We start from the raw sequence: 21,697 nt of genomic DNA on the forward strand, positions 1-21,697 counted from the left end.
ATCGCATCGTCAATGTGAGGGTTTGAGGGTTACAGTAAATTGCACGTTGCATCGGTTACAAGCTACTGGGTTCCCAGGAGAGATTCTATGCGGTTACCGTAGCCGCGCCAGCATCATAGATGCACATTAGCATATTGACTTCAACAATGTCCTCGAGGCTTATGTCATAGCCCAGCACATGCCTAATGATCGACCCGTGGTCTTGGGGTAGCGTCATGATTCATAATCACAACATCTTCGGTCCTGGGTTCGAATTCAGCAGCTGCTTAAACTTTGATTAATAATCAGCATTAGCAGCGTAAGAAGTCGCCCTCATTCTGCCAACGGCCTTGTCAAAGAGGACAGAGGAGTGGACATACGTTCGGGGCACTCTCTTGTCCTACGGGTGGGAAACTGCCACTGAAGGCGGGAGAATCAACAAAGATCAAGGGCATGAGGATGCAGAAGGCAATGGAAACCAATGCATTAAAGACACGTAACGTGTATCCGCACGACATGTGGCCTGTAACTGAAGAAGTATCATGATGATCTCTCCTTTAGCAAAAGATTCCGGAATAGTCCCCCATTCGGACCTCCGGGAGGGGAATGCCAAGGGGGAGGTTATCATGTGAAAAACATTAAATATCCAACGAAATAATAACAATCTACAAGTCGGGGCGTGGAATGTCAGAAACTTGAACGTGGTAAGGAAACTAAAGAATCTGAAATGCAAGGGTTCAATCTAGATTCAGTAGGAGTCAGTGAAGTGAAGTGGTTTCGCAGGACAGCGCGGATCAGGTTATGGTTGTGGAAAGGGGCCAAGATCCGTTACTGTTAGTTGCACAAAACACTTAATGACACATGCCCTTAAAAGGATTCATAAACAACATGGCTAAAGGCCCGAACACAAGTTATTAAAATTGCCTTAACGAATAGACTCGGCTGAAGGCCTTAGTTACCAAAAATTTTACATAAATACTCAAGTGAAGGCCACACACTTAACACAGAAGAACTAGACTTAAGGTCTGGATAGCAAGGATTTGCAATAGACCAAAATTCCCCATTATTTCTTTTTAAAAAATTTAGTTCAAACAGGAATCTTCAGTGTCTTAATTTAAGACAGCTGAAGGCCTTATCTTAACATTAAAACAAACTAAATCAATAGACGGCTGAAGGCCTCGCACAGTACTTGAGACTAAAAGAAAATCATAATCTACAGCAACAGAACAGTGGTGCTCAGATGTGTTACAAGGGTCGGCCTGAGGAGGTAAGTCTAACGTAAGGTGAGGTGAGACAGGCAGCCAAGAGTAAGGATGGCAACCCGACCCACAGACGGCTGAAGGACCGACCAACAACCTTATCAATACCCTTCCACCCAACGAACGGCACGACAACGGAAAATATTAGCAAGGACGAAGATACTAGCAGCACTACGTCTTCAAAATTGGCGTCTAAATTCAGCGAAGGCACAACAACCACTCCAAGGCTGTCGAACGACGCGCCGAGCCGGTCAGCATCAACACGGCGAGGCAAGACACACTCGCTGCTCTGTCCGAACCGACCGACTGCCTACTCCAGCACGCAGACAGCATTCATAACTGCCCAGTGGGGATCACACAAGCTACACACAGTTCCACGTGAACACTTGCACCAAGAATTCGGACAATCCTAAAAGTAATCACTAATCACTATGTGTGGTGTGCGTACTGTAAGACCTTCGGTATACACACCATCAGATTATTTGACTTGTCACTCTAACGAAGTAGGCGACTGTCAGCAATATCTCTCGTGGTCTTATCGTGGCGTGTTTATCTTCTGCCGTTAGGTCAGACGATAGAAATGCCACTTGCACGCTTAGAGTAGCAGATTGATGGTGACCAACTTTAAACAGAACTTGATTAATTTTCACACACATTTATTAAAATAACAACAAGCATAAAATTACTTAACTCGATTCTGGATGCTATTTACAATTGACAAACTGAAGTTCCCTTGGTCTTGGTACGTTAATCTTGTTCTCACATATCTCTGATATTTGGCCATGTACAGGAATACGATAATCTTATTAGGTGTAGACTGAAACTTGACTATAGACTGGAACAGACTAATGAAGACTGGTACAGACTGGTGCCGACAAATGCAGACTGACTAATCGGAGGTCTGTACACTCGTTATAATACCTCGTCCATTCAGGTGTCACTGCGCGAGTGTGATCCGCAAGGAGAAAAGGTTCTACGTTAGCAGCAATCTCATTGGCTGCGTTACATATTAATACGCGGATCGACGGAAGCAGAATTTGGTCCGTCTCTAAGGCAGCGCCATCTCGTAGTGCTGAGACGGACGAGCGCCGCGACTGCGCTGTTGTGCTTAGCGAGGCGCGCTCTAGTGGGAAAGTTGTGTACTCGCTGACTACGCGGAACTATGTACACAACACTATGGAACAACAAGGACGAATCACAAGTCGACACACACAGAGTTTCCATAAGCGGTCGGCGACCAAACACACGTCGCCGATGAGACGGCCGACCAAAGGACCAAGGAAGGTCGTCCCCACTCAAGTTATGTGTGTCGGCAACTATCGGGCAAGTCATGGCTGTCCGGAGCTCACTGCAGCTCGGAACTCGGAGACCCGGCGACCCGGGCCCACTGGCTCGGACCCAACCATGCAGAGGTAACTCTTGCCCACTGGCCACTGGACATCTCTGCACAAGGAAGGAACTGACCCACGTCAGGCAAGATGACCGACTGACGAGACCCAGAAAGGTCAAAAGACCAAGTACACGTGGCCCGATGACACGACCGACCGATGGCCAACCAACGGTTGTTCCCACTCCAGTCCATTTCCGTCGGACAGTGCGTGTGTGTCTCAAGTACTGACTGTCCGGACCTCACTGGCGCTGCGTCCCGACTGAGCTCCGACACACGACGAGCCGGAAATACTAGCGTTCGCTTCAAAGATGATACGACAGTGCTCTTATCGATACGCGCTGCTGCTGGCACTCACGGGCAGGCAAGCCAGAAACTTAGTGAAGCCAGTAAATCGAATAAGAAACGAGGCGACAGTTCCGTAAAGTGAAGCTGTCAAGCAAGAAACGTCATGAACACGAGCCGTACACGGCTCAGAAACAAGACATGGATTTCTGGTCAGATGAGTATAGGGTAATATCAACAGCAGCAGAAAATGCTATGACGGGAGTAGGATTGGTTATGAATAGGAAGGTAGGGCAGAATGTGTTACTGTGAACAGTTCAGTGATAGGGTTGTTCTTGTAAGAATCGACAGCAAACCAGAACCGACAACGATAATTCAGGCACACATTCCGACGTCGCAAGCTGATGATGAAGAGATAGAGACAGTGTATGAGAATACATAAAGGGAAATGAAAATCAATTGGAGACTGAAATGCAGCATGGAAACGAGTAGAAGGAAAGGTTACAGGAGAATATGGGATTGGGAAAAGGAATGAGAAAGGAGAAAGACCATTTGAGTTCTCTAACAAGTCTCAGTTATTAATAGCGAATACTCTGTTCAAGAATCAGAAGGTATACTGAGAGGTATACTAACGCAAATATCCCAGCAACTATCTAATGGTGAGACAACCGTGAGGGTGACATTAGTCTCTTGGAAAGAAGTATTCAGTGGAGACATAACTTCCTTGTCCCATCATCAGTGTGATGGGGTTCGTCGGTTACAGTAAACGGGCAGTGGCGTATCTGGTATTAGCTACTGAACTCCCAGGAAAGGTTCCATGCGGTTACTGTAGCCGCTTCAGTATCGTAGATGTACACTAGCAGAATGATTCAGACAATGTCATCGACGCTAATGCAATAGCCCAGCAAACTCCTAATGGCGAGACAACCGCGAAGGCGGCATTAGTTTGTTGGAGAAAAGTCGGCATGGAACTTATACTTTTCAATCGCGATGCAATTTCTGTGTCGCATCATCAATGTAAAGGTGCATGGTTACGGTAAACTGGAAGTAGGGCATCAGATACAAGCTACTGGACTCCCAGGAGATTTTCCAATGGTAACTGTTGCCGCTTTAGTCTCTTGGAGAGAAGTCGGCATGGAGCCTGTGGTTTTCAGTCGCAATGCAATTTCTGTGTGCATCTTCATTCTGAGGGTGCGAGGGTTACAGTAAATGGGCAGTGGAGCATCGGATACTAGATTCTTGACTCCCATGTGAGGTTCCAACGCAGACCGTAAACCCTTTGGTCTGTTGGAGAGAATTAGGCATCGATCTTGTAGTTTTCAATCATGGAACATCAATGTGAGGCTGCGAGGGCTACAGTAAACGGGCATTGCTGCATCCAATACAGGCGAATGGACTCCCAGGAGAGTTTCCAACTGACCGTAGCCGCGTTAAGTCTCTTGAATTGAATTCGTCTGGGTCCTGTAGAATCAAATTTCCATGAAATTTCTTTGTAGCAACGTCAATGTGTGGGTGTGAACGTTACAGAAAATGGGCAGTGGAGTACTTGATACAACCTACTGGACTCCCAGGACAGCTTCTATGCGGTAACCACAGCTGCATTAGTCTCTTTGAGAGAAGTCGGCATGGTGCCTGTAGTAACAAATCGCATTGAAATTTCTGTGTCACATCGCCAATGTGAGGCTGCGAGGTTTACAGTAAACGGATGTGGTTCATCTAAAACAAGCTACTAGACTCCCTGGAGAGATTCCATGCGGTTACCGTAGCCGTGTAAGGCTCTTGGAGAGAAGTTGGCCTGGAGGTACAGGGATGCATTTTCGGTAACGCATTGTCTATGCGAGGATGCGAGGGATGCAGTAAACAGTCAGTGTTTCATCAAATACTAGCTACTGGACTCCCAGGTTCCTTAAATTGACCGTTGCTGCGTTAGTCTCTTGGAGAGATGTCTGCAAAGAGCCTATAGTTTTCGATCGCGATGCAGTTTTTGTCCGGCCGTTGTGGCCGATTGGTTCTAGGCGCTTCACTCTGGAACCGCACGACCGCTACGGTCGCAGCGAAGGTTCTAATCCTGCCTCGGGCATGGATGTGTGCATCGGCGTGTTAGTCTGTTTGAGAGGAATAGGCACTGAGCGTGTCGTATTGACCCGCGATGAAATTTCTGTGGAGCATGGTCAATATGAGGTGCGAAGGTTACAGTAAACGGGCATTGGTGCATCAGAAACCAGCTACTGCCCTCCCGTTAGATGTTCCTTGCGGTGAGCCGTACCACTTTATTTTCTTGGAGAGAACACGCCATGGAGCCTGTAGTATTCAATGCGATGCAAATTCTTTGACGCATCGTCAATTTGAGGGTGGGAGGGTTACAGTAAACGGGCAGCGGTGCATCGGTTACAAGCTACTGGAATCCTAGAAGAGGTTCCATCAGCTGACCGTAGCCGTGTTAGTATCTTGGTGAGATGTCGTCATGAAGCGTGTAGTTATATACAGCTATGCAACTTCTGTATCGCATCGTTAATGTGAGGTTGGATAGATTACTATAACGTCTGATTATCACGAATGAAAGAATGGACCAAATTTTCTCTTTCTTTGAAACAGCCTCAAGAACCAATACGCAACAAGAACATCATGAACTGCGTAGCTTGCTTTGTGTAGGAGACGCAAGAATCACCACCTTTGGGACGGTACTCCTGAGGAGTGCAAGATATCAGCGTTTACCATAAATACCAATGAAAGGTACCCATGCCTTGAAGTACTCGCAGAAATCAATGGATATATACCAAAGAATGCACTAATAATTTGTTATATAAACATCCTTTTCCATTTGGCTCTGGTTAAAAAGGTTGCTCGCATTGTGTCTAAAAATGGTGGAGTGCGTGTTGTGCACATTGTAAGAGAAAAGCCATTTTCTGTGTTTAGAGCTAATAGAATAATTTATGACCACTTGTTTACTATGATTATAAACTTGAAGACTCATATGTGAATTCCACAAGAATGTTGTAGGCAACAGTTGACAATGTACACCCAAGAAGATATGGAATGCTTTAACAATAGAACAAAGCAGAAAATAAATGCAAAATAAAAATTAACGAATGGACTTAGAAGCAAGAAGAAACAGAGCTAATTGTCAAGACCATAAAAAGTTAAATTATGAGATAAAAATTGATTTGTATTAAAATTACAGAACATACCTTATTTGTATTTATCAAATTACTGGTTGCAGAAGGAAATACGTGGTATGTGTAGATTTCATTCATAAGTTAAAAAGAAGCTGGATGTTATTAAAACTACACCAAACAAACATAAGGAGAGTTGTTTTCCGTCTGGAGATGTACACGCAAAATCAAGAATTATTTTTACAATATTTGTTTTCTTTTTCATTATCGTGCCAAAAATCCAAGAAAGTTCCCAATTTATGATCTATATATGTTTTTTGGAAGGTGATCTTGCAACGTAGCCGAAAGTGGGTGGCTGGGTGACCTTCAAGAACAGCAAAAGGTAGGTGGCTAAAAGCTTTGCAACGCTCATTTCTTACCTACTTGAGAAATGCCTCGTTACTAAAATTTATAATTTTTATTTCTTGGTGCTTCTTCCTTTCACTTTCTCTCTAAATTTGTTGACTCTTCCTAATGTAAACATTAGGAAGAGTATGAGGCAGATACGGAAATACGTTTTTGGTAATGTGTGCTCAAACATACGAGATGAAATTTAATGATGTGGCACACGTAATAAAGAGGAAAGATAGTGAGTCATTTCGTTGAAATATTAAGAAGTCAGACGACACAAAATGCAGTTGTTAGTGACAGGAATCAGCTCTTATATAAAGTATAGAATTTTATTTTTTGGTGTTCAGTTAAGTTTACTTTTAGTTGTCACCAATTTAATTAGTATTTACGATGATATTATTTAGCTATTACTCGTCGAGTAGCGTGGGATACAACCTGAAAGTGAATAGAGGATGCAGCGGAGGTGTGCACATTCTCCCGTTCAGTTTTAGAGCATATAAAAAAGTATACACTCGCCTGAAAACGTGCTGCAGTTTCACTGGTAGAACTTCCGTCGCTGACTGCTAGAGTGCAATGCAGTTCGTGAAAAATGTGGTCGGTTTCCAGCTAGTGTCAAGGATATGTTCAAAGTCACGGACTGTTATTCTTCAAGACACAGTGATCGTGATTGCAGGAACGCCAACAAACATTCAGTACTCACTTTCCGGTAGTCTTAAGTTAGCGTTTGTCATCCACAATCTCACGAAACTTGCTTCGTCGCAAGAAAAGGAAAAAAAGAAGAAGCTCATTACCTTATGATTTCATCACACGTATCGATTACATTCGTACAGTTACTTTCAAATGATGATAACTGCTTTTTTTCACATCCACAGGCGTAAAATGTTTTAATTAATTTTATCGATATTAGTGGCTGCTTCAGCTATAGGATATCCCTGAACCACGTCCCTTCTCTCGCAAGTCTAGATACCGAAAGTTGATAATATACAAGTACTAACGCACCCAATAAGCTCGTTGCATTTCTTTCCTGAATTCTTTGTTGATGACAGACATACTCATTACGATCGAAAAATAAATATTCAGCGCCTCTGTACGAGAATAAACACTAATACTTGTAAAGGTTTTGTTACAGCAGAGAATTTACAGAGAGACGTGGACATGTTGAGTACACAGACGTGAGAACAGGGGGCGGAGGGGGGTGGGGGGGACGGTGCTCATCCTGTAAAATGACCAGCATTGCACTCTCTCAGGTAGAACGTTGGTCACCAACTAAAATTATTACCATTGTCACCCAGTGAGAACGGTGGCCACGGCTCGGTGGAATGGCCACCATGTAAATTGACCATCAGGTACTCTCAGGAGGTGGTCAACCTTATAAAAGGTCACCCACGGAGAATGGGGGTCACCATTACTGCGACCCATCCCCTACCTCAAGTCATCCAAGGTGTATAGTGGTCACCTAGGGGCAACGGTGGTCTCCCTTTATAATGACCATCACTGCACCCCAAAAATACGGAGGTGTGTATGTGCGTGTTTTATTTAGCAAATTTTTTGAGAATGACATCAATTCACAAGGAGCTTACGCAGTTTTGTCGGAAGTACTACATGGCTTCGATGTTGGTGCCATCAATATAAAATTCAAGTGAAGCTTGCGTTATTTCACCGCCATTTTCTGATTGTATGTCTCGTTTTAATACCAAGTAAAATATATTATTTTAATATTTCATTTGAGAAAAGATGAGAACCGAAACAAAACGAAATGCATCCTTCTGGAACATACACTCCTGGAAATTGAAATAAGAACACCGTGAATTGATTGTCCCAAGAAGGGCAAACTTTATTGATACATTCCTGGGGTCAGATACATCACATGATCACACTGACAGAACCACAGGCACATAGACACAGGCAACAGAGCATGCACAATGTCGGCACTAGTACAGTGTATATCCACCTTTCGCAGCAATGCACGCTGCTGTTCTCCCATGGAGACGATCGTAGAGATGCTGGATGTAGTCCTGTGGAACGGCTTGCCATGCCATTTCCACCTGGCGCCTCAGTTGGACCAGCGTTCGTGCTGGACGTGCAGACCGCGTGAGACGAAGCTTCATCCAGTCCCAAACATGCTCAATGGGGGACAGATCCGGAGATCTTGCTCGCCAGGGTAGTTGACTTACACCTTCTAGAGCACGTTGGGTGGCACGGGATACATGCGGACGTGCATTGTCCTGTTGGAACAGCAAGTTCCCTTGCCGGTCTAGGAATGGTAGAACGATGGGTTCGATGACGGTTTCGATGTACCGTGCACTATTCAGTGTCCCCTCGACGATCACCAGAGGTGTACGGCCAGTGTAGGAGATCGCTCCCCACACCATGATGCCGGGTGTTGGCCCTGCGTGCCTCGGTCGTATGCAGTCCTGATTGTGGCGCTCACCGGCACGGCGCCAAACACGCATACGACCATCATTGGCACCAAGGCAGAAGCGACTCTCATCGCTGAAGACGACACGTCTCCATTCGTCCCTCCATTCACGCCTGTCGCGACACCATTGGAGGCGGGCTGCACGATGTTGGGGCGTGAGCGGAAGACGGCCTAACGGTGTGCGGGACCGTAGCCCAGCTTCATGGAGACGGTTGCGAATGGTCCTCGCCGATACCCCAGGAGCAACAGTGTCCCTAATTTGCTGGGAAGTGGCGGTGCGGTCCCCTACGGTACTGCGTAGGATCCTACGGTCTTGGCGTGCACCCGTGCGTCGCTGCGGTCCGGTCCCAGGTTGACGGGCACGTGCACCTTCCGCCGACCACGGGCGACAACATCGATGTACTGTGGAGACCTCACGCCCCACGTGTTGAGCAATTCGGCGGTACGTCCACCCGGCCTCCCGCATGGCCACTATACGCCCTCGCTCAAAGTCCGTCAACTGCACATACGGTTGACGTCCACGCTGTCGCGGCATGCTACCAGTGTTAAAGACTGCGATGGAGCTCCGTATGCCACGGCAAACTGGCTGACACTGACGGCGGCGGTGCACAAATGCTGCGCAGCTAGCGCCATTCGACGGCCAACACCGCGGTTCCTGGTGTGTCCGCTGTGCCGTGCGTGTGATCATTGCTTGTACAGCCTTCTCGTAGTGTCCGGAGCAAGTATGGTGGGTCTGACACACCGGTGTCAACGTGTTCTTTTTTCCATTTCCAGGAGTGTAATTACGTAAGTGTACACAACCATTTCACCCGAATTCTTATCAAATGGACAAACATTATGGAATATTTTTGATACATAAACAGCTTAGAAAGTGGTCCTGAACATTCAGATATTGTCGTACAGAGCAGGAAACGGACTACAAGCTACCGCGATAAATGTTACTGTGGATTGGGAAAGTTAGCAATCTCAAGGTGGGCATGATAACCCGAAACTGAGTATGGCATTGAAATGAAGGTTTTTAAAATAATTTGTGGTTGCTTCACGTCCGCAGAGACCAATGAGATACAGCACGGATAAAACAACACCAAATTTCAGACATGATTTAACCTAGACGCGATCTTTTCAAAATGTTTTTGTTCCCTATTGTTTTACTGACATACTGCAAGTCATTTCCATTCTGATAGCATACTGTGATGAAGAAATGATACAGTTCGGTGCCGTGAGCTGATGAAATAGTACGCAAGTCTGGCCAACCGCAGAGACCACAGGCGACCATGGTCAATGTTCACGCAGTAATGACCTTCCAGTCCGGCCTTCCCTGAACAAAATTACAAGTCAGTAAAAGGAACAGGGAATATATGACGAAAAATTATTTTACTGGGTAATAAATACGTATGTTGTATTCTGCTTGTAGTGTTCTCTGCTTAAGACCAACAACAAGACTTCTCTGCAGAGGTGAACCGTTCCGGCTGAGCGGGTTTCTTACTCGGCATCATAAATCAGTGTGCCATCGTCATTTTTATAAGCGTCTCGCCACCCACAGCCGTATTAGCACGGTGTTCAGCTGTTGACGTAGGCGAAGAAAAAGTTCCGGTTGCTTTCGATGAGACATAGCTGCGCGGGATTAGCCGAGCAGTCTCAGGCGCTGCACTCATGGACTGTGCGGCTGGTCCCGGCGGAGGTACGAGTCCTCCCTCGGGCATGAGTCTGTGTGTTTGTCCTTAGGATAAATAAGGTTAAGTAGTGTGAAAGCTTAGGGACTGATGACCTTAGCAGTTAAGTCCCATAAGATTTCACACACATTTGAACATTTTGATGAGACACACGTGAAACGGAAAATTTTCCATAGCCAGATATTACATTTACGGAGGCGAGGCATTAAAAACGGAGTATAATGAAAATTTTACGTTGTTTCAGCTAACGGTAGTACTATTAGCATTTTCTTATATGGTAGGAAGGACTAATTCCTGAGAATCAGTTATACGGCATGTACAGTTCGTTGAAATATATGTATCATTTTCACGTATCGTAGAGCTACAGATGTGTGCATTGTTCTCCGAGAAAATGGTCAAGTGAAGACAGATAAAATGATTCCGACTGTAAATTAAATTTTAAAAAATCACAGTATGTATCATGGTATTGCCACATGCGTACCCATTAATTTCTCTTTGATATAAGCAAGCACACAGTTATAGTCAACATTTTGTACACAAGAATCCATTACATTAAATAATCAATGTCATGCACAAAGTTAATACAAACTTCTTACAATAGAGTTGAGCCTTGAACTTTTTTAGTCCTACTGCGTTATCTATTAAGTGAAACGTCAACAATACAGCACCAAACAGCATCCTAGACTCTCTCTCTCTCTCTCTCTCTCTCTCTCTCTCTCTCTCTCTCTCTGTCTCTGTCTCTGACACACACACACACACACAAATACAGATTCGCTGCTTCTACGTAAATGGGACATCCTTTAAGTCCACGCCTGAATATTTCTCCAACATTCATCTGTGGAGTGTTTTGAGCACACTTAGAAATATTTTGACAGAAGTGCTTCCACCTTTATTTTCTGGTTCCATATTTTTCGTTGTGGTTCACCCACACACAAACTAAAACACAATCACTCATTGTCGTTCCCCACGTGTTAGGCTTCATTGGTGTTGATTCCTAACGCGACAGTTTAATAATAAACTTCATGGTTGGAAATTCTGCATAAATGAAAGAAACCATTAAGACTGTAGTGTATTAATCTTAACTGTGCGTTAACACTGCTCGAAATGTATCCTCATGCAGAGGATTCACTGGCAGAGTATTCCCAGGCGCCTAGATTTATTTGTCAGTTAGATCCTACAACAAAAATTAGCTCTTGATATGTCTTCAATACACCGTCTCCTGGTGTATTTCAATAAGCACCCTTACTAGTATGATAACTATAACCACACCTGTATGGCACTTACTCATGAAATAAGAATAGTAATTCACCACTGCAGTTACGGGGAAACAGCGGTTTGGAGACAGGGTAAATGCGTGCCTCTACACAAAGTTCGGTCTTTGCGTAAAACATAAGTAAACAGCGGTGTGGCTAAGTCACGTGGCACACCCCGAGTGAGGTGATCACAGTGCACAGCACCCCTCCACCAGCATAGGAGTCAAACAAACGAAACTAGCTCTCCCCGTCCATCAGATGAGTAATGTTAACTTCAAGGTATGAGCATTCTGATGCACTGAGTGTGTTGAGATTGCGTCATAGTGAACTAATGCATCCCTCTTAGTAGGCAAAGGGACATAGCCAGATGAGAGTTGTTATTATGCAGTATGCATCAACATGTGAGCTGTTAAAGGTGCTTCGGTAACACAGCAGCCCCAGCTACCTGATACTGCACCACACGGAACTATAGATACACTCCTGGAAATGGAAAAAAGAACACATTGACACCGGTGTGTCAGACCCACCATACTTGCTCCGGACACTACGAGAGGGCTGTACAAGCAATGATCACACGCACGGCACAGCGGACACACCAGGAACCGCGGTGTTGGTCGTCGAATGGCGCTAGCTGCGCAGCATTTGTGCACCGCCGCCGTCAGTGTCAGCCAGTTTGCCGTGGCATACGGAGCTCCATCGCAGTCTTTAACACTGGTAGCATGCCGCGACAGCGTGGACGTCAACCGTACGTGCAGTTGACGGACTTTGAGCGAGGGCGTATAGTGGGCATGCGGGAGGCCGGGTGGACGTACTGCCGAATTGCTCAACACGTGGGGCGTGAGGTCTCCACAGTACATCGATGTTGTCGCCAGTGGTCGGCGGAAGGTGCACGTGCCCGTCGACCTGGAACCGGACCGCAGCGACGCACGGGTGCACGCCAAGACCGTAGGATCCTACGCAGTGCCGTAGGGGACCACACCGCCACTTCCCAGCAAATTAGGGACACTGTTGCTCCTGGGGTATCGGCGAGAACCATTCGCAACCGTCTCCATGAAGCTGGGCTACGGTCCCGCACACCGTTAGGCCGTCTTCCGCTCACGCCCAAACATCGTGCAGCCCGCCTCCAGTGGTGTCGCGACAGGCGTGAATGGAGGGACGAATGGAGACGTGTCGTCTTCAGCGATGAGAGTCGCTTCTACCTTGGTGCCGATGATGGTCGTATGCGTGTTTGGCGCCGTGCCGGTGAGCGCCACAATCAGGACTGCATACGACCGAGGCACACAGGGCCAACACCCGGCATCATGGTGTGGGTAGCGATCTCCTACACTGGCCGTACACCTCTGGTGATCGTCGAAGGGACACTGAATAGTGTACGGTACATCCAAACCGTCATCGAACCCATCGTTCTACCATTCCTAGACCGGCAAGGGACCTTGCTGTTCCAACAGGACAATGCACGTCCGCATGTATCCCGTGCCACCCAAAGTGCTCTAGAAGGTGTAAGTCAACTACCCTGGCCAGCAAGATCTCCGGATCTGTCGCCCATTGAGCATGTTTGGGACTGGATGAAGCGTCGTCTCACGCGGTCTGCACGTCCAGCACGAACGCTGGTCCAACTGAGGCGCCAGGTGGAAATGGCATGGCAAGCCGTTCCACAGAACTACATCCAGCATCCCTACGATCGTCTCCATGGGAGAATAGCAGCCTGCATTGCTGCGAAAGGTGGATATACACTGTACTAGTGCCGACATTGTGCATGCTCTGTTGCCTGTATCTATGTGCCTGTAGTTCTGTCAGTGTGATCATGTGATGTATCTGACCCCAGGAATGTGTCAATAAAGTTTCCCCTTCCTGGGACAATGAATTCACGGTGTTCTTATTTCAATTTCCAGGAGTGTATTTACAACGAAGCTACGACGGAAATGTGTACCCTCAACTCTGGGGATAATCCCTGCTCAAACTGTGTACGATATGTTACACGTGTTAGAAAGTTTGTTAGCGAATAGCCTGAACAGCCTGAGTCGTCGATCTACGTCAGCTGTGTGACGATATTTTCACTGATTCTGCGGATGATGAGGTCGAACCACGTTCACATACATGTTGCCATACTTTCATCGGCTTCTACAACACCTATATTTTGTTAAATTATGCGTGCGCGAGATATGCGCGAAGTAACAATTTATTATTTCACAAAATTAGTTTGTTTAAATGTAACTAAATCTAATTATCGGTGGTTAGGAAACCATCTACGATATCTTTACCAGCAGTAAAAGCATATTCTTCACGAAATCGTAAGCAAATACTGTGAGGCAGGGTATGTGAAGCAAGGCATATGTAAAGATGAACAGAATGCTTTTGAAAAAAATGCATTATCACAATACACTATGTGGCGATTGCACATTAACCTTGTATACCAGTAAAACAAACAGTTTGTAGATGCAAAACTTCTTTATTGATTACTCATACACATTAATTCATCAGCAGTAATAATCAATTAACAACATTTTCATATCAAGGCCCTATCCACAGTTGGTATTTACAATATTAATCGTCATACTTATGACAAGGGCCCCTTTACGTGCCGGTAACAACAACCAAAATAATATATGAAATAGATAACCTAATGTTTACAATGTCCGCTATGGCCTTTCTCACTCTGTTTTATACTTACTGAAATTGTAAAATTAATTTGGTGCTATCTGACCTAAAGTGTACTATTAATTATTCTGCTTACTCTTAGTATTCTATTACACTCAACGCCCGGAAGATTCTAGACTTCATGCAAGCTTAAGGCAAAACGTCAATCTGATGAACAAGTGATGGACGCGAGCAAACGTTAATCTATTACGATTTCACAAACACACGATCCAAAGGGTGAACTTATCCTCAACTTTGGGCAGTAGGATATCTTCTGCCTAAAACAGGCCTGTCGTTGAATGGAGTAGACAAATCACGCGTTCACGGAGTCCGGACGGCCCTGAGTTCAAAATCTGAGATTTCCTTCAGACTGCAGCTCGCGGGGTGAGGTTTGCTCGCGTCGACCACTATACACGTATCTGAAAACAGGAAAACATGAGCGGCAGACACACTGTAGTATACACAAGTTACACAAATATATATATATATATATATATATATATATATATATATATATATATATATAAGGCAATACCTTAATATGAACAAATTACAATTTAACCAAAGATACTACGTGAAAAGATGTGTCAGTCCACACCCAATAACCTGAGGTCCACCGTACAAGATAATCTGTCTTTGCTGAATGGCTGACACCACATAAATCTACATACAGTACCTAACGTGACAATCAACCTTCGGATAGGTATTTGAAATTGCAATAGAAAACTAACGTCACTTAAGTAGGACGCTAATGCAATAAGCACGGCCCATATCGCAACAGACCAAAATACACACGGCCTCTATCCGACCATAAAACAATGTAACCTATATTTATCACGGCCAATTGCCTTCCATACGCACAAGAAGTTGTTAAGAAACTACCACTTATTCGTAAAACCAGATAATTCTAAATCTATAAATTAAGAAATGACGCTCAACTGAACCAGCTACCTTCAGCGTGCTACTAAGCATCAAATCCATACTTACAAATGGGAGGCGCTATTTCTAGCCACTTAAGTAACATAATTTCATGACCTTTCCAGAACAGAACTCGCCTCGCCACCACTGGAGTCAGTGTTTTGCTGCCCACTTGCACGAGCAACTGCAACAGTCAATAAGTACACAATAATATTCACTGCATATACAGGGTGTTACAAAAAGGTACGGCCAAGCTTTCAGGAAACATTCCTCACACACAGACAAAGAAAATATGTTATGTGGACATGTGTCCGAAAACGCTTACTCTCCATGTTAGAGCTCATTTTATTACTTCTCTTCAAATCACATTAATCATGGAATGGAAACACACAGCAACAGAACGTACCAGCGTGAGTTCAAACACTTTGTTAGAGGAAATGTTTAAAATGTCCTCCGTTAGCGAGGATACATGCATCCACCCTCCGCCCCATGGAATCCCTGATGCGCTGATGCAGCTCTGGAGAATGGCTTATTGTATCACAGCCGTCCACAATACGAGCACGAAGAGTCTCTACATTTGGTATCGGGGTTGCGTAGACAAGAGCTTTCAAATGACCCCATAAATGAAAGTCAAGAGGGTTGAGGTCAGGAGAGCGTGGAGGCCATGGAATTGCTCCGCCTCTACCAATCCATCGGTTACCGAATCTGTTGTCGAGAAGCGTACGAACACTTCGACTGAAATGTGCAGGAGCTCCATCTTCCCTAAAACACATGCTGTGTCATACCTGTAAAGGCACATGTTCTAGCAGCACAGGTAGAGTATCCCGTATGAAATCATGATAACGTGCTCCATTGAGCGGAGGTGGAAGAACATGGGGCCCAATCAAGACATCAACAACAATGCCTACCCAAAAGTTCACAGAAAATCTGTGTTGATGACGTGATTGCACTATTGCGTGCGGATTCTCGTCAGCCCACACATGTTGATTGTGAAAATTTACAATTTGATCACGTTGGAATGAAGCCTCATCCGTAAAGAGAACATTTGCACTGACATGAGGATTGACACATTGTTGGATGAATCATTCGCAGATATGTACCCGTGGAGGCCAATCAGCTTCTGATAGTGGCTGCACAAGCTGTTCATGGTACGGAAACAACTGATTCTCCCGTAGCACTCTCCATACAGTGACGTGGTCAACGTTACCTTGTACAGCAGCAACTTCTCTGACGCTGACATTAAGGTTATCGTCAACTGCGCTAAGAATTGCCTCGTCCATTACAGGTGTCCTCGTCGTTCTAGGTCTTCCCCAGTCGCGAGTCATAGGCTGGAATGTATCGTGCTCCCTAAGACGCCGATCAATTACTTCCAACGTTTTCCTGTCGGGACACCTTGTTCTGGAAATCTGTCTCGATACAAACGTACTGCGCCACGGCTATTGCCCAGTGCTAATCCATACATCAAATGGGCATCTGACAACTCCGCGTTTGTAAACATTGCACTGACTGCAAAACCACGTTCGTGATGAACACTAACCTGTTGATGCTACGTACTGATGTGCTTGATGCTGCTACTGTAGAGCAATGAGTCGCATGTCAACACAAGCACCGAAGTTAACACTACCTTCCTTCAATTGGACCAACTGGCGGTGAATCGAGGAAGTACAATACATAGTGACGAAACTAAAACGAGCTCTAACATGGAAATTAAGCGTTTCCCGACACATGTCCACATAACATCTTTTCTTTATTTGTGTGTGAGGAATGTTTCCTGAAAGTTTGGCCGTACCTTTTTGTAACACCCTGTAGAAGGAGGAACCCACCACGAAAGTTTTGCGGTTAATTTTTTTCTTCTTCATGTGAAATTCACACGCCATTCATCCACATAGCTCTCGAGGTATTAGCAAATCATGGTCGTCACTGGCCAGCCGTGTCAATGCAACTTTAATACTTTGCGGCAGCGGGCCACGCTTCTTCGTTGCTCCAACTGGCCCTCACGGCATACGGCCTTGCCACGTGTCAATGGAGAGACGTCTACAGACGTTAAAGTAACCTCTGGCGTGCCACAGGGGAGTGTTATGGGAGCATTGCTTTTCACAATATATATAAATGACCTAGTAGATAGTGTCGGAAGTTCCATGCGCCTTTTCGCGGATGATGCTGTAGTATACAGAGAAGTTGCAGCATTAGAAAATTGTAGCGAAATGCAGGAAGATCTTCAGCGGATAGGCACTTGGTGTAGGGAGTGGCAACTGACCCTTAACATAGACAAATGTAATATATTGCGAATACATAGAAAGAAGGATCCTTTATTGTATGATCATATGATAGCGGAACAAACACTTGTAGCAGTTACTTCTTTTAAATATCTGGGAGTATGCGTACGGAACGATTTGAAATAGAATGATCATATAAAATTAATTGTTGGTAAGCCGGGTACCAGGTTGAGATTCATTGGGAGAGTCCTTAGAAAATGTAGTCCATCAACAAAGGAGGTGGCTTACAAAACACTCGTTCGACCTATACTAGAGTATTGCTCATCAGTGTGGGATCCGTACCAGATCGGGTTGACGGAGGAGATAGAGAAGATCCAAAGAAAAGCTGCGCGTTTCGTCACAGTGACCGTGATAGCGTTACGGAGATGTTTAGCAAACTCAAGTCGCAGACTCTGCAAGAGAGGCGCTCTGCATCGCGGTGTAGCTTGCTCGCCAGGTTTCGAGAGGGTGCGTTTCTGGATGAGGTAACGAATATACTGCTTCCCCCTACTTATACCTCCCGTGGAGATCACGAATGTAAAACTAGAGAGATTCGAGCGCGCACGAAGGCTTTCAGGCAGTCGTTTTGCCCGCGAACCACACGCGAGTGGAACAGAAAAGGGAGGTAATGACAGTGGCACGTAAAGTGCCCTCCGCCACACACCGTTGGGTGGCTTGCGGAGTATGAATGTAGATGTAGATGTAGTCATGGTCTCGCCAACTCCCACAACGACAACACCGAAAGCACGTCACAGACTGACTCGGCTCATGCGCGGACCCACTCTCCTCGACTTGTGCACGCGCGCCACCATAAGTAGCCTGCCTCAAAGACACAAAGAGAACAAGGCACAGGGATAACGATCAAAGATGGAAGTAAGAATCGATGTGGCCTGGCACAAGAAACCCACCAGCTCAATCTAATACGAAATGTTATCTCAAAATTTTCAATATCATGTTGTTTTTGTGCCGTTGCTGCTTAACCTCCCTGTATGTGTAACAAATGTCTCAAAATGCACTCTCGCAATATTCGAATCAACGAGAAATTTCAGAGAAGAAGCATATCGGCTGTCTCATTCCTTATAGTGATATAACATTTTACGGGAGGCGCGAAGAAAATTGGATTTTGAAACCACATCAACGTCGGTTTGCTTTGGAACAGAATTACACTTTACTTATTTCTAAATATTCGTCGGATGTATAACGAACTTCAATAATACAATGGCCTTATCTTTGTAAAGTAGCGAAAAACGTATTTCGCCCCTTTGTTGTGGTTCTGTATGTGCTTGTGTTGCACCATAGTTATCATTCATACGTACCTACCTCATTTAGTTAATGTGATAATCTATTTAGGAATTATATGTTTTTTGTCCCTAAAATTCTTCGACTCGGCTTCCATAGGCCTCATGTCAATTATTCATCGAGGCATTAGAAAATTCCATGTACCATGGTCATTTACTGGTCAGAACATTCCTGAGATTGTTTTCGTTGCCTAGTTTGCAAGTGTCTCTTCATACCGTGTATTACATCTCCACTTTATTTGGAATATCCTCCTGTTGCATCACATTTCAAATACTTGTTTCCTGTTCTCCAACTATTATATGACCCATGTTTGTCTTCCATGTAACACTAGTCTCCATAAGTTTAGTTTCAGGTACTGATTCGTATGTTTTGTAGTAAAATTTGATATCAGTCGAACGTCCTTCTTGCAAAAGGACAAATTTTTGAGACAGCACATACACTGCCGGAAAAACAGATGCAGCACACTCAAAGAGGAGGTTATTTTATTGAAAAGTGATGCGACGGGTGGTTCGCCATTGTAGGTGATGTGTCGCTCACACCTACACAGGGAAAATAGTGATCACAGTTTGCGAAAGTTTGTTTCGACTGTACCAACAAAATCACAATTACAGTGTCTCACAGGTGTGAAGACATTACAGTATGGTGAGTCTATTGTATGGCAAAGTAACACAATTAGGATCTCCATAGACAAATACACTTGTATGGGAGATATTCTAAGTACGATGAAGGTGTTCTGAATGAGACCAGCATAGGAATAGAAAAGTCTGTCCCGTATACAGTCTGATGCGCCGAGGGAAACAACGATGAATGCTGATTACAGCGGCGTCGATCTCTACGATGGACTTCGAGAGAGTCCGGACGCTAGGAGAGGCTCTCGACGCCGGAAGAATTGACCCGTGCAGCTCAGGCTGCCGGCGAGGAATACTCGCGGCACTATTTTCTGGTCACGCCTGTGGCGGACACGAATAGGTCCCTTGTAAACAGCGGCCTCTGCTAGCACTGGTAACGGCTCCTCGTGTCCGTCCATCATTACCGCGTCAGGGCGAGTTAGTGACGCTGAGTAGCGTATGTGTCATGCATGCTGATAGCGTGTCCGAGGTGCCCGAAGGTTTGCAAATTGCTTTCGCTACTACCTCCAGTGCAGCGGTAGGTGAGCATGGTGACAAATTTACACGAAATGAAACACCGTGGGACAGTAAAGTGCACACCAGCACACAGTGTATTCTTGTATTCAACCGATGATAAAGGTGCCGAATGGCATCCTGTACTGGAGTGTCCCAAGCAACTTGCAACGTCTGTTGGAATTCAGAAATGTACTATCTGGAGAACGAGTAAGTTTCCGGTTCATCGCGTACCGCAAGTGTTTAATTAGCGGGAGCTCTGGTGATACTGCTGACCAGGGCAGTTTTCCTCCACCACTAAGGGCACGTTGTATCACAGCAACCGTATGCGGACGTGCATTATCCTGTCGGAAAAGTGTATCAGATTCCTGTCTTGGAAATGACACTAACACTGGGATACGAGGCTGTGCAACGTAGCGGGCCCTGGTTACTTTACCCAGTAGACATACCGAATGTGGCCGCGAGCTGTACCTGACGTCTCTCCTCACCATGCAGCCAATGTGTCAAGGGCTAATGCATTCAGGAATAGACCGCTAACCACATATATGCCCTACACGTGCACATCCACAACCCTCAAATAGACAGAACCCACACTCACCACTGAAGATAACAGAGCGTATTTCCAATCTCAAGTCGACACTTTCGTGACACCACAGTAGTCGGTGTCACTGGTATGCCGCAGGGGAGTGTCATAGGACCGTTGCTATTCACAATATACATAAATGACCTGGTGGATGACATCGGAAGTTCACTGAGGCTTTTTGCAGATGATGCTGTGGTGTATCGAGAGGTTACAACAATGGAAAATTGTACTGAAATGCAGGAGGATCTGCAGCGAATTGACGCATGGTTCACGGAATGGCAATTGAATCTCAATGTAGACAAGTGTAATGTGATGCGAATACATAGAAAGATAGGTACCTTATCATTTAGCTACAAAATAGCAGGTCAGCAACTGGAAGTAGTTAATTCTATAAATTATCTGGGAGTACTCATTAGGAGTGATTTAAAATGGAATGATCATATAAAGTTGATCGTCGGTAAAGCAGATGCCAGACTGAGATTCATTGGAAGAATCTTAAGGAAATGCAATCCGACAACAAAGGAAGTAGGTTACAGTACGCTTGTTCGCCCAATGCTTGAATACTGCTCAGCAGTGTGGGATCCGCACCAGGTAGGGTTGATAGAAGAGATAGAGAAGATCCAACGGAGAGCAGCGCGCTTCGTTACAGGATCATTTAGTAATTGCGAAAGCGTTACGGAGATGATAGATAAACTCCAGTGGAAGACTCTGCAGGAGAGACGCACAGTAGCTCGGTACGGGCTTTTGTTAAAGTTTCGAGAACATACCTTCACCGAAGAGTCAAGCAGTATATTGCTCCCTCCTACGTATATCTCGCGAAGAGACCATGAGGATAAAATCAGAGAGATTAGAGCCCACACAGAAGCATACCGACAATCCTTCTTTCCACGTACAATACGAGACTGGAATAGAAGGGAGAACCGATAGAGGTACTCAGGGTACCCTCCGCCACACACCGTCAGGTGGCTTGCGGAGTATGGATGTAGATGTAGATGTAGATATCGCGTCATCTTGTTAGGTGGCTATAATTTCGCACCTTACAAGCACTCAGCTACATACTTTGGCATGATCTACAACCGGAATTAGGTATCATTTGATAGGTTGTACATGGCATATATGAATGCTT

The sequence above is a fragment of the Schistocerca gregaria genome, chromosome 8 (genome assembly GCF_023897955.1).
Source record: "Schistocerca gregaria isolate iqSchGreg1 chromosome 8, iqSchGreg1.2, whole genome shotgun sequence".
Taxonomy (NCBI): Eukaryota; Metazoa; Arthropoda; class Insecta; order Orthoptera; family Acrididae; genus Schistocerca; species Schistocerca gregaria.